This window comes from Sinocyclocheilus anshuiensis, unplaced genomic scaffold (genome assembly GCF_001515605.1).
Source record: "Sinocyclocheilus anshuiensis isolate Anshui unplaced genomic scaffold, SAMN03320099.WGS_v1.1 scaffold990, whole genome shotgun sequence".
NCBI lineage: Eukaryota > Metazoa > Chordata > Actinopteri > Cypriniformes > Cyprinidae > Sinocyclocheilus > Sinocyclocheilus anshuiensis.
The window spans coordinates 686,484-698,787 of record NW_015539926.1 but is presented as its reverse complement, the minus strand read 5'-3'; the positions used below and the strand labels follow the sequence as shown (position 1 = coordinate 698,787).

The 12,304-nt window shown below is 36.8% G+C and overlaps 1 pseudogene; it reads left to right on the top strand.

Annotated features, from left to right (window-relative positions):
- LOC107686718 (centrosome and spindle pole-associated protein 1-like) overlaps window positions 1-12,137 on the top strand; it is a 26,417-nt pseudogene extending 14,280 nt beyond the window's left edge.
- Window positions 12,138-12,304: the final 167 nt, after the last annotated feature.

Below are 12,304 nucleotides of genomic sequence, written 5' to 3'. Positions count from 1 at the left end.
TCTTCTGCAACTCTGTCTGTGAGTGACACACATGCGCACAACTACTTCTTACTTCATAGACCACCTATTTTGGCAATGCTTGGGGTTTTATTCAGTTATGGGTACAGTTTTTAAAAAATTTAAATAAACGCTTTTTACAAACTCACTAGTTTACTTTGTCCATTAACAGTGTCCAGGCATGTTTAAACTTGCATCAACAGGGGAACCTTTTTTTTTTTTTTTTTGAAAGTCATGAGCATTCTCACCACATTGTTATTGTTATTGTCATTGTATGAAAGCCCGTTTCCGCCACTGAATAAAAAATAAAACAAGGTAATTGCGACTTTTTATCTCACAATTCTGACTTTGTTTTCAGAATTGCGAGTTCATATTGCGAGTTATAAAGTCAGAATTGCGAGATATAAAATTGCAATTCTGAGTTTATATCTTGCAATTCTGACTTTCTTTTTTTCTCACAATTGCGAGTTCATATCTCGCAATTCTGCCTTTTTTTTCTCAGAATTGCGAGTTATAAAGTCAGAATTGCAAGTTATATACTAGCAATTCCAAGAAAAAAAGGCAGAATTGCGAGTTTAGATCTATATCTATATCGAGATTTAGATTATATCACGCAATTCTGACTTTCTAACTTGCAATTGTGTGAAAAAAAGTCAGAATTGTGAGATAAAAAGTCGCAATTACCTTGTTTTATTTTTTATTTAGTGGCGGAAACGGGTTTCCATATCATTGTCATTTACGCCATATGTCAAATGAAATGTTTTGAAATAAATGGCAAAAAAAGTTCTGCTAAGGCTAATTTCACATATATTTAATTTATATTTCCAAATGCTTCACATAAATTGAGAAAATCATAGCTTGACTGGGAATAATGCACATTAAAAGAACAATTTTAATATAATATAAAATAAAAAAAAAGTTTTCAAGACGGATTTAATGTGATCTTCATATAACAAAAAGTTACAGTTTGTTAGTTTTAATAACAAAAAAAGAAAAAAACCAACAACACAAAAAATGTCCCCAAAGTTGAAGAAACACCCAATTAGGGTCCACATTATAGCTTATTCTTGACAAGAACCGCCCACTTAGACAGGAACGTCTAAGTGAATGACATGTGAAGTGACTAATTACAGTTTTTTTTTTTTTGTTTGTTTCAAACAGATGCGATCAATGTCAGCACCACATTCTCCCCCAGTGCCTGCACGCAGGAACGAGATCAGGGCCACCGGTAACTTATATCACATACTGTAGCCACCAGAGCTGTAAAGGACCAAATCCCTGAATTGTATACTGACTTTGTGTTTCAGAAGAAAAGCATACGGTGATCAGGGAGTTATCGGCCTTGCGTAGGCAGCTGCGGAGCGAACAGAGACGTCTGGAGGGAGAACTGATGCAGTCTAACAGCAATGATCACACTCCTCCTGTTCACAGCAGGTAGCAAACATCCTGCACAGACACATTCAGAACATGTGTGGTCTGTTAGAACCTATAATAAAGTTCTTTCCCCCCCACAAACATCCTAAGTGATCAATATTTTCTGGAATAATGACTGCTAAACTGCATATTTGACCATTGTCCCTATTTATTTGGTAATTAGCCATGTAATATGGGATAATGTACAGTCAACAGGTCAATATCACAAAATAAACCATGCAAGATCATCTTGGCAAGGTTTATGTTGTCCCTCTGACCCTTATGCTTTACATTTTGAACAGGCCAAGAGAGCACCTCCCGGAGGATGTTTTTGAAGTGGCGAGGCTACGCAAACAAGTCCACATCAGGAGGCCGGCTTCCCACACCACTGCAGCGGTCAACATGCAGAACCTGCAGGAGTTTAACCGTCTGAAGTACAGAGGTAAATGTGACACAGAATTTCCTCTTTTGCTTGAAAAACCTCTCCAGAACTCTTCAACGGGTCTGTAATTTCACACAACCATGATGGCTCCCAAAATCCCATTCACCTGCCTTTATTACCTTCACATATCCACCAATAGCCTCACTCATTTCCTGTTACTCACGCTCTGATCCTTTGTTAGCTTCAGTGTAACATCAAACAACTACTATATGCTCTTCAAATACCTATTAAAGTCACACATTACCACACTGGCTAAATGAGTTGAGTGAAATACTGCATGCCAAGATGGCCAACGAGTGGACTAACTTGCCATAAAAGGATTTCTAGTTTTAGAGTCAACTCTAAAACTAGTGCTGAATGGATGGGTGGATAGAGGAAGTTAATAAAAAAGTAGCTATTTGTAATCGAGGTTATTACTGTTAACTACAAATAATTGATTACATAAAATGAAAAGAAGCTGAAAATAGAATATATAAATAAATAGAAACAAAATTAAAAATAAAAATACTTGCATGATAAAAATGTAAAGTTGAAGAACAAAATTGACAAAACTGAAATAGATATAAAATAAAGATGCATAGAAATCTGAAGAAATGATAAACGCATAGTAAAATTACTAAACTAAAACTAAAGTGAAAACTGAAAATATAAAAGCTAATTCAAAAATAAAAGCTGATTCAAAATGGGAATAAATACTGTAATAGTATATAAATAATACTAAAATAACACAGTCTGTGTCAATTACGCTTGCATCCATAGAGCAAAAACCTGGATATGGTTGAATGAAACTAGGATTATTTTGATGCTAATATAGTATCAAATGTTAATGTGTTTTCTTAGAGGAATATCAGTTTCATGTCACTCATGGAAACTTTTAACCTTATTCTCTGCTAAAAAGATGGATTCAACAGCTCTTCCTCTCCATCTGCCCACCTCATGGGGTGAACGGTCGTATCAGTCATCAAACCCCCCTGCAGGAGAGAAATGAGTAGCATCTCTGTGAACCGTGACTCAGCACTTGGCTCCATGCCCTTTCTTTGTCATGCTCTTTATTTTAGCTCTGATTCTCTCTCTACATCGCTGTGCCAACTGATTTGGCTGTGGCAGAGCTGCTGTTTTCCTGTCATGTGTGATGCACAAGACTTATTTGCTATATGAGTCAGTGTTTTCTGTGAATGGATAATGTTTGTTAGTGTGCCACTCAATATCTGTATTCACCGTCCCTGCATTATCTGTCAAAGAGGCTGTAGTCCTGGAGGAGAGGATGACTCTTATCTCTGTGTGTGTGTTGTTTGTGTTATCAGATGGTGCATCTCGTGAGGAGGTGCGGCAGGCGTATCTTGACTCCCCCAGTGATAATCACAGTCTAGATATCCAGCAACAGGCTCTGTTACGACAACAGCAACAAACCATCAACAGTCTGAGGAGGGGCAGAGCTGCTGGTCAGTCTGTTATTGAGGATGAACATTTTTTTGACATTTTTGTATATCATAGTACATTTTGGTTTTGGTTTGTATGTTTTTTTTTATTTTTTATTAATACTTTTTTTTTTCAGCAAGGATGCATAAAATCAGAATCCTAAAAAGGTGCATCACAATTTCCACAAAAATATTAAGCAGCACAACTGTTTTAAACATCAATATTAAGAAGAAGAAATGTTTCTTGAGCACCAAATCAGCATATTAGAATGATTTCTGAAGGATCATGTGACACTGAAGACTGTGTAAAGACTGCTGAAAATTCAGCTTTGCCATCACATTTTAAAATATATTAAAATATAAAACAGATATTTTAAATTGTAATGATAGTTCACAATATTACTGTTACTGTATTTTTGATCAAATAAATGGCACCGTTAAAGGCATAAAGGCCGATTCACACCAAGAATGAAAATTATAATAATAACATTATAGTTTTAAAAAATAGTTATATACACCTCAACTATAATGATAATGTAAAAAAAAAACAATATTATTGTTGTTGTTTTTTCCAGCTGATGAAAGATCAAAACATTGACATCCAATCAGAAACCATTCTGCTTTAAAAAAGCTTGAGCATTTTAAAGGGGTCATATGACATTGCTAAAAAGCACATTATTTTGTGTATTTGGTGTAATGCAATGTGGTTACGTGGTTTAAGGTTAAAAAAACACATTATTGTCCACATACCGTACATTTCTGCCCTGCCTTTCTGAAACACATTGATTTTTACAAAGCTCATCGTTCTGAAAACCACAGTGTGCTCTGATTGGCCAGCAATCCAGTGCATTGTGATTGGCCAAATACCTCAAGCATGTGACGGAAATGTTACGCCCCTTACCATATTTGGAATAACAGCTTCCATGGCGGCAGCAACAATACTACAGCAAAAATAAAAGTTACACCTTCTTTCTTTGCGTATATATTTGGGCGGTGTTATGCAAATCTTCCCACACAGTGACGTAGATTTGTGGGGGCGTGTTTTAATGAGGCTTTTTAAGAAGGTGTGGATGAGTCTTAAAGGGTTAGTTCACCCAAAAAATTTAAATTAGCCCATGTTTTACTCGCCTATATAAGAGTTTTTATATTTTTTATATCTAAAGCGAGTTTTTTGGGCAGTGTAGAGTAGGGCTTGTTGTTTGTCATTTCTCCGATCACAAATGCAGACATGGTTTTATGTTTACGCGGCGCGATGCAACGCAACGCGTCAAAAGACAGTATAAGTCATTATAATCCATAATTATGTCCCCACTGGAAGCAACAAATGCCTCGTTTATAATGGGTTTTCATGTTTTTGAATCATCGCTCCGGCCTGACAGGGCATCATCACAATATGATAGGGGTGTAACATTTCCGTCACATGCTTGAGAATGTGTGGTATAAAGGCCTCCTGTAGCAAATCGATGCGTTTTTGTAATAAAAATATCCATATTTAAAATGTTATAAATACTTTTTTTCTCACTTCTGCTGACTGTTCCGGGGCGAATGACGTAGGACGTACGTGTTGCGCACTTTACGGTTCTTATATATGCACGAACAGCTTGTAACGCTCCAAAGACAAAGGAAAACATGAAATCGCATCATATGACCCCTTTAAAGCTGCAGACAATTTATCTGCCATGCGCACTTAGTATAAACAGAACAATATCATTTGTTGATGTGGATGCTAATATAGCTACCGTTATAGTTATCTTTATATTTGTGGTTCTTGGGCTGAATGGGCCTTAAGAGACTTTCAAAATCATTAAAAAAATAACTTTTAAATGGTACTATATAAATAAAATATATAATTGCTGAAAAAAAAACTGCAGACTCATACAGTACCTGTATTTCCTGGGCAGGTTACTTTGACATGGTGTCTTCAGGGCAGCGGCATCATGAGCAAGTGAGTTGCGTGTGCGCCACCAAAAAAATCTTGACTGTTTTTCCGTGACCCATTTTTCTGAGCCCTTAAAGGGTATCTGCACTCTGTTAGTGCTGGTTTTGGTTATTGACTTGACGTGTTTATTGATGGAGGGAAGTGTTTTACTCACAAATGTGTCACAAATACTTTTTCATGTGCAAAGTTTAGACAACATTAAGATTACACCCACCAGTATACATACTTAAAGGGATAGTTCACACAAAATGAAAATTCTGTCAGCATTTACTCGCCCTCAAGTTGTTCCAAACCTGTATGACATATTCTTTTGTTGAATGTGAATAATTTTTGAGAAATGTATCATATAGTCATACAGATTTGGTATGACATGAGAGTGAGTAAATAATTATAATTTTCGGAAAAGCGTTATTATAACTCAACGTGTGTGGCGAGATTCCACATGAGTTTCGAAAGTTTTTTTTTTTGGACTTTGGCCTTTTTAGGTATAACAAAACGCTTAATTGACTCCCAAAACAGCCATTGACTTAAAGCATGCAATGGAAGTCAATGGCTACCATCAATTGTTTGATTACCGACATTCTTCAAAATATATTTTTTGTGTTCAACAGAAGTAAGAAACTCATACAGGTTTGGAACGACATGAGGGTGAGTAAATAATGACAGAATTTTCATTTTTAGGTGAACTATCCCTAAAAGAGTGTACTTTAAAGAAATAGTTCACCGAAAAATGGAAATTCTGTCATTTAATTTCTCACCCTCATGTCGTTCCAAACCTGTAAGACCTTCATTCATCTTCGAAACACAAGTAAGATATTTTTTTTTAATTAATCTATTTTTGATGAAAGACAGCAATGGAAATACCACATTCAAGGCCCAGAAAGGTAGTAAGGACATTGTTAAAATAGTCCATGTGACATCAGTGGTTCAACCGTAATGTTATGAAGCTACAAGAATTCTTTTTGTGCGCAAATAAAACAAAAATAACACAGATGTCACATGGACTATTTTAACGATGTCCTTACTACCTTTCTTGTTCTTGAACATGTAGTTGCGTTGCTGTCTATGCAGGGTCAGAAAGCTCTCGGATTTCATCAAAAATATCACCAAAAAGAAGAAAAAAAATCATAAAAACCTTTCAAAAATAATGTGGAATCTTGCCACACACAAGTTACAATGCTTGTCCACAACACAGTCCTTGTATCATTAAAGATCGATGCAAGATCTCCTGCAAAAACCCTCCATGCAAAAATGTAGCATGTTATTGTGATATTTAGTTCTGTGGTTCATGTTCATTTTGACCATTTTCGCTTTATTAATATACTGTGATATCTAAGTTAAAAGACACTTAAGGTGTAGCATTAGAGTTTGGGGCTTATCGATTAACATCATTTAGAAACAGTAGATGTCAATGGGATGTTTTTACAAGTATAGTGGTGTGTATGTGACAGTATGAGCAGCAGACAATGCGTGACACTGCCATCAGACAGCTGCTGTCACTGCCACCAGGGTCGAGTGACAGCTAGTGTGACAGCTATGAATACCAGACAGAAGAGAGATTGACTCTGGGGTGAGGATAATGCCTGTCCTCAGTGGCTCCCCAGAGAGATCAACAGTCACCTTGTAAATGAGTTCCCAAATCAGTCTCATCCATTAAATGCCATTTCATTTGCTCAGTTTCAATTACCAAGCTTTGATTGCTTGACTCGTGCATGTTGGAGCGAGAGAGAGAGAGAGAGCTAGAGAGCTAGAGAGCTAGAGAGCTAGAGAGCGAGAGAGAGAGAGAGAGAGAGAGAGGACTGCAGAGCCTGCTGTTGCTGAACATGTGTCGGCTGTAAATAACCAATCAGTTGTTTCTACACAGACCCCAGTGACGATTCATTCCTTCTACGATCCCGGCGTGACCAAAGAGTGAGACCGGCAGTCAGGAAGGCAGACATGTCTGAAGTAAGAGTTCCCAGTTACACACAACTACAACCTCACTTGACAAAGGCAATGTCTTTAGATCTGTTCCGAAACCTAGCTGCCTTGCTTCTTCTTACATGGGCTGCCGACTTCCAATGTTCAGTAGAATGGAAAAAAATGCAACATATAGAATCATGCTTTTTAAAAGTTGAACTTTTAAACTTGAGCGCCACACTTTTAGAATGCAATGTCGTGCAAGATTCTGCGAAAGACGAGATGTGAATGCAACTGTCAGACCTCATAATTGACTGATTTGGAACGCTCTACATAGGCAGCAACTCCCATTGTTGGAATGCATTTTGGCAGCGGTTCTCAATTCCAGTCCTCACGCACCCCCGCTCTGCACATTTTGTGTGTATCTCTTATCGCTTCAGACGTTTGTTCAATTCGAATGTAAGTGCCCTGCGAAGTGTACATCAAAGGATATTCCGCCATGATTCCAGTTCGAAGGGAGCGTATATATTCCATTCAAAGGTCATTAAAGTGTACGAGATGTGAATTTAAATTGTATTTATTTACAGATATATTTGTCACACATCACACTTCTCTAGTAAGTTTCGTCTGTGTGTGAAGACACTGGCGTAGCGCAAATATGTGAATGAATGTTCGGAAGATGTAAACTTCAACTTAATATGTGCATCCTGCCTTAGAATTCGGTTAAACGAGGTATCTTTAAAGGGATAGTTCACCCAAAAATTAAAATTCTGTCATTAATTACTCACCCTCAAAACCCATAAGACCTTTTTTCATCTTCGGAACACAAATTAAGGTATTTTTGATGAAATCCGAGAGCTCTCTGTCCTTCCATAGACAGCAAGGGTACTACCACGATCAAGGCCCAGAAAAGTAGTAAGGACATCATTAAAATAGTCCATGTGACATCTGTGGTTCAACCTTAATTTTATGAAGCTATGAGAATACTTTTGTGCGCTAAGAAAACAAAAACAAATTTTATTCACTTTTTATTTTATTGACTTTATTCAACAATTCTTCTCCTCCACGTCACCCTCAGGCACCATTTTGGAGAGTGCCACGACGCATGCGCGCGCTTTCCTCTGAATGTAAATAAGGCGCAGCGTATGTGTGTTCTACATGCGTGTAGTACCCTTGCTGTCTATGGAAGGTCAGAAAGCTCTCAGATTTCATCAAAAATATCTTAATTTGTGTTCCAAAGATGAATGAAGGTCTTACAGGTTTGGAACGACATGAGGGTAATTAATGACAGAATTTTCATTTTTGGGTGAACTATCCTTTTAAAGCCTGCTTACTATTTAGATGCCATTGGGTTGGGATTTATAACAGAGCTACAGTAGAATGTTTTTTTAATTGAATGCATCGATAAAGACTGAATAACTGTACTTTTGTTTTGTTGGTAGGATGTGGTAAACAGGTACGCTCGACCTGACCGCAGTCCTGACAGCCAGTCTCTGCACTCGATTACCAGCACAGAAATAGAATGGCTGAGAGAGCGCACAAAGAACAAGATGACATCGCTGAACAACATGAGAGAACATGATTGGAGATCAGGTCAGGAGCTCTGAATCTGAAAGGAAAATCACCTTGGGTTGGTTAGTCTTGCCCAGCCAGACTACATTTGACTACTGGCATGAAGTCTGGTCAACACTGCAGCTTAATCTGGCGCACTTTGACAGGAAGACGCCAACATGTAATACCTTAGGTGTACTTTAGTTTTGACAGGGACACTCAAGGCCTTGATATACACCTGGCAGAGTTCTTGTTTGCAACGTGTGACAATATAAAAAATTATTTTCCTTAAAATACACTATCCGGGGAGAGTTAGGAAAATATAAGCATTTAAAGATACTCACAAGAAAGACTTTTGACTATCAGGTACAGTTTTTTTTTTTTTAGATTACAAAGAATGCAAATTGGGGAAACAACGTCAAAAAATAACTAGGTTGTTATTTGAGATGTACTTATGGTTATCAGCCATAGCAAAATTTATACAAAGTATCATAAAATCATATAAAATCATCTAATGAATACAGTAACACAACTGATGAATGTTAGTGTGAATGTGTTTACAAGTCTTTGACAAACCCTTTTGAACTCCCACAACAGATAGGCCTGTCACGATAACAACTTTTTGTTGTGCGATATATTGCCCCAGAAATAATTGCGTATTAGATACCTTAAAAAACCTGAATAAATAGTAAATAAACATTTTCTAACAAAAAGTGCAAAGTAACAAGTAGAATAAAAGAAAAATGCACAAGGAACTTGTATGGAGATTTTTCCATCTACAGATTTTTCTCTGACCTTTGCTCTGTAAATTAAGGGTGCACACTATTGCTGAAAAACACATTCACTACTTAGCAGTCAGATCTCCATATGCACAAAGGCACAGTGAAAGTTTCCCTAAACAAGACCATATCTGCAGATGAAACTTTTTTTGTAGAAGCATTTTTTCAATTTGAACTAGCACCTCATGACTACACCTCGTTATGTACGAGAAGCTGCAAAAGACACAGGCACAAGTGGAATGTACAAAACATGGTGACATTAATTTTTAAGTAAATATAATGGGTGATATATTGCGTCACCAAAAATGATTGAGGTCATGTACATATATTGCACGATAAGTTGATATATTGATTATTGCGACAGGCCTAACAACAGACTCCAGTAGAATTTAGTAGGCTGATCGAAATGTTTGTTCAAAATGAGGTCACAGCAGTTCATTCTTCAATTTCGCTTGAAGTATATTGGGGAAATTTAGCATATGCATACAGCAAAAACGCATAGCCTTTCACAGTTTACTCCATTTGATTGAGTGACCAAATACACGCAGGGTTTTTTTTTCTGCGTCAAAAAAAGTCTTTGTGGTTTATTTTAACTAATATTCAATTCAATGCAAGTTTATTTGTATAGCGCTTTTCACGATACAAATCATTGCAAAGCAGCTTTACAGAAAATTTAAGTTTCTATTTTAAAGTTTCTAGATTATATTTAGCAGTAGCTTAGCAGTGGTGACTGTCAAGTTGATGTCCATATGGCAGAAATGTACAGTAAAATTCATGCAGTTATGCAGTAATCAAACAGACGGTGAACACTATTAACTGCAATGATTATATGTTGCGATTAAACTTATAGTAAAAATTTGGTAGTTTTGTATGTTGTTTGAGGGTTGCCATCATCTGAGGTCTTGTGAGGGGTTGGCATCATCTCTTCTTAGGTGTTTGGTCATCTCAGATTTTCGTACGGGTTGGACAGATCAGTTGTTTTAACCATTCATTAAAATGAACCGGTTCAAATGAGTCGTTATGTCATGAATCGGACATTAGCAGGCGTGTGCTAATCCCGGTTGTTAGGACAAACACTTCATCATAGGATTTTTTTTTTTATTAAAAGTTATGTTAGTTGCATGTGTGAAACACTTGTCAGAAAAGATAAGACGACGATTTGTTTTTGTTTTGTTTTTTTTTAGCACAATTCACACCACCAGTGGTTCAAGTTTTAAAAAAAAATCTCCGAATGCACTCCGAAATCTTCCGACCTTTTACCGTCATGTCAGTTGATTTTGAGGGAGGGTAAGACGGTTAGAGAAAGTGCACAAGGAGGGGCTCTCTACTCTTTCTCTCCCTCAGTTAACATGCGCGCTATCACAAGTGCAGCAGTCATTTACATCACTCATTATTTACATTAACTGATCAAATAAGGACAAAAATTTGTTTTGGGAAAAACCCTGACATGTGCACTAGAAAGATTCAACTTTGTCCAGTGTCTGCGCTATTTCTCTCCACAAGTTATAAGACATAAAAAATGTACGGCATTTTTATTTACGGCATGCACACTGTGTGCAAAATGAAGAATATTTTGGGCTTAACACGACCAACCACAGTTTGTTGCTTTGCGTGACTTTTAGGGGTGGATATATCTAGAATCCAAACTACACAAAGATGAAAAACTTAAATTTTGATATCTTGTTTTAGCTACTCAAAAGCTTTTCTTAATCCGTTAGCGCTATGCTAAGCTGTTAGCTTGCTGAACACAAAGCCATAAATGTAATTAGAAGCACTGAGATATGTATCTTGTGCTATCTAGGGCAAGTGTCAGCAGAGGAAGGGGAGGAGCTATGGCCACAGACTCCTCCTTCAACCGATCGGCGCGTTTCCATTGACACCATTGCGACAGACACCTGGTTACATCCTAGTTCCTCTGAAACGCTGAAGAGATTCATGAGCGGTCGCAGGCCATCCAGCCAAAACCACGTAGGCCAGGATTGGGAAGGGCCATCCACTTACCATGGTTAAATCTCATTCAAGACGCATGAATTATGAATTCTTATGCCAGTTACACTATTTAGCTATTTTGTAAGGAACAAGTTGTATACTTGAGGCCAAAGATGAACATTAACAATTCATTAGTCCAGTTTCTTTTGTTTCTGTCTGACTTTTGATTGTTGTGAATGAAATATTGCACTTAGAAAGTTCTGGAACACTTCCTGTAGCATTAAGAGTCTGTTCCCTCCAGTCAGAGAGTGCAGTCTGGGAAATTCACTTTGATGCTTCATACTGTGACTTTGTGTGAATGTGTAAACGGCATGAACTCTGTTTCTCAGGTGAGAGATATAGACTTCCAATGTTGTAATATGTGATTCGTTTTTCATTTTTAATGATTGTTTTACAACACATTAATTGTAAGTAGGAATATGAGCTTATGCAAGCATAAGCTTACAGTCGGAAAAAATAAGCCAATGTAATGTGTATTGACTCTTTAATATTTTACGAATTTTTGAACCCTTTGCATTTCATCTATATGTGACGTGTGCGTTCACGTTCCATCGTTTTTTTTAATGGCTCAGTTTGTGGAGAAATGGGATTAGAAGGAAAAAGTCACAATTTAATTTGTTCAAAATTGACCATATAAAAACAGCGACTGTTTTTATGAAATTCAAACCGTAAATGAAATTGTTCAAATGGTGTCTCAATCATTTTTATTATATTTTTTATTTTAAATATAGTTTTGACACTACCGTTAAGTAATTTTTTTAACAATAGTAGTCTTGCTCACCAAGGCTGCATTTATTTGATTAAAATACAGTAAAAACCTTAATATTGTGAAATATTTTTTGCAATTTAAAATAGCTGTTTTCTGTTGTAATATATA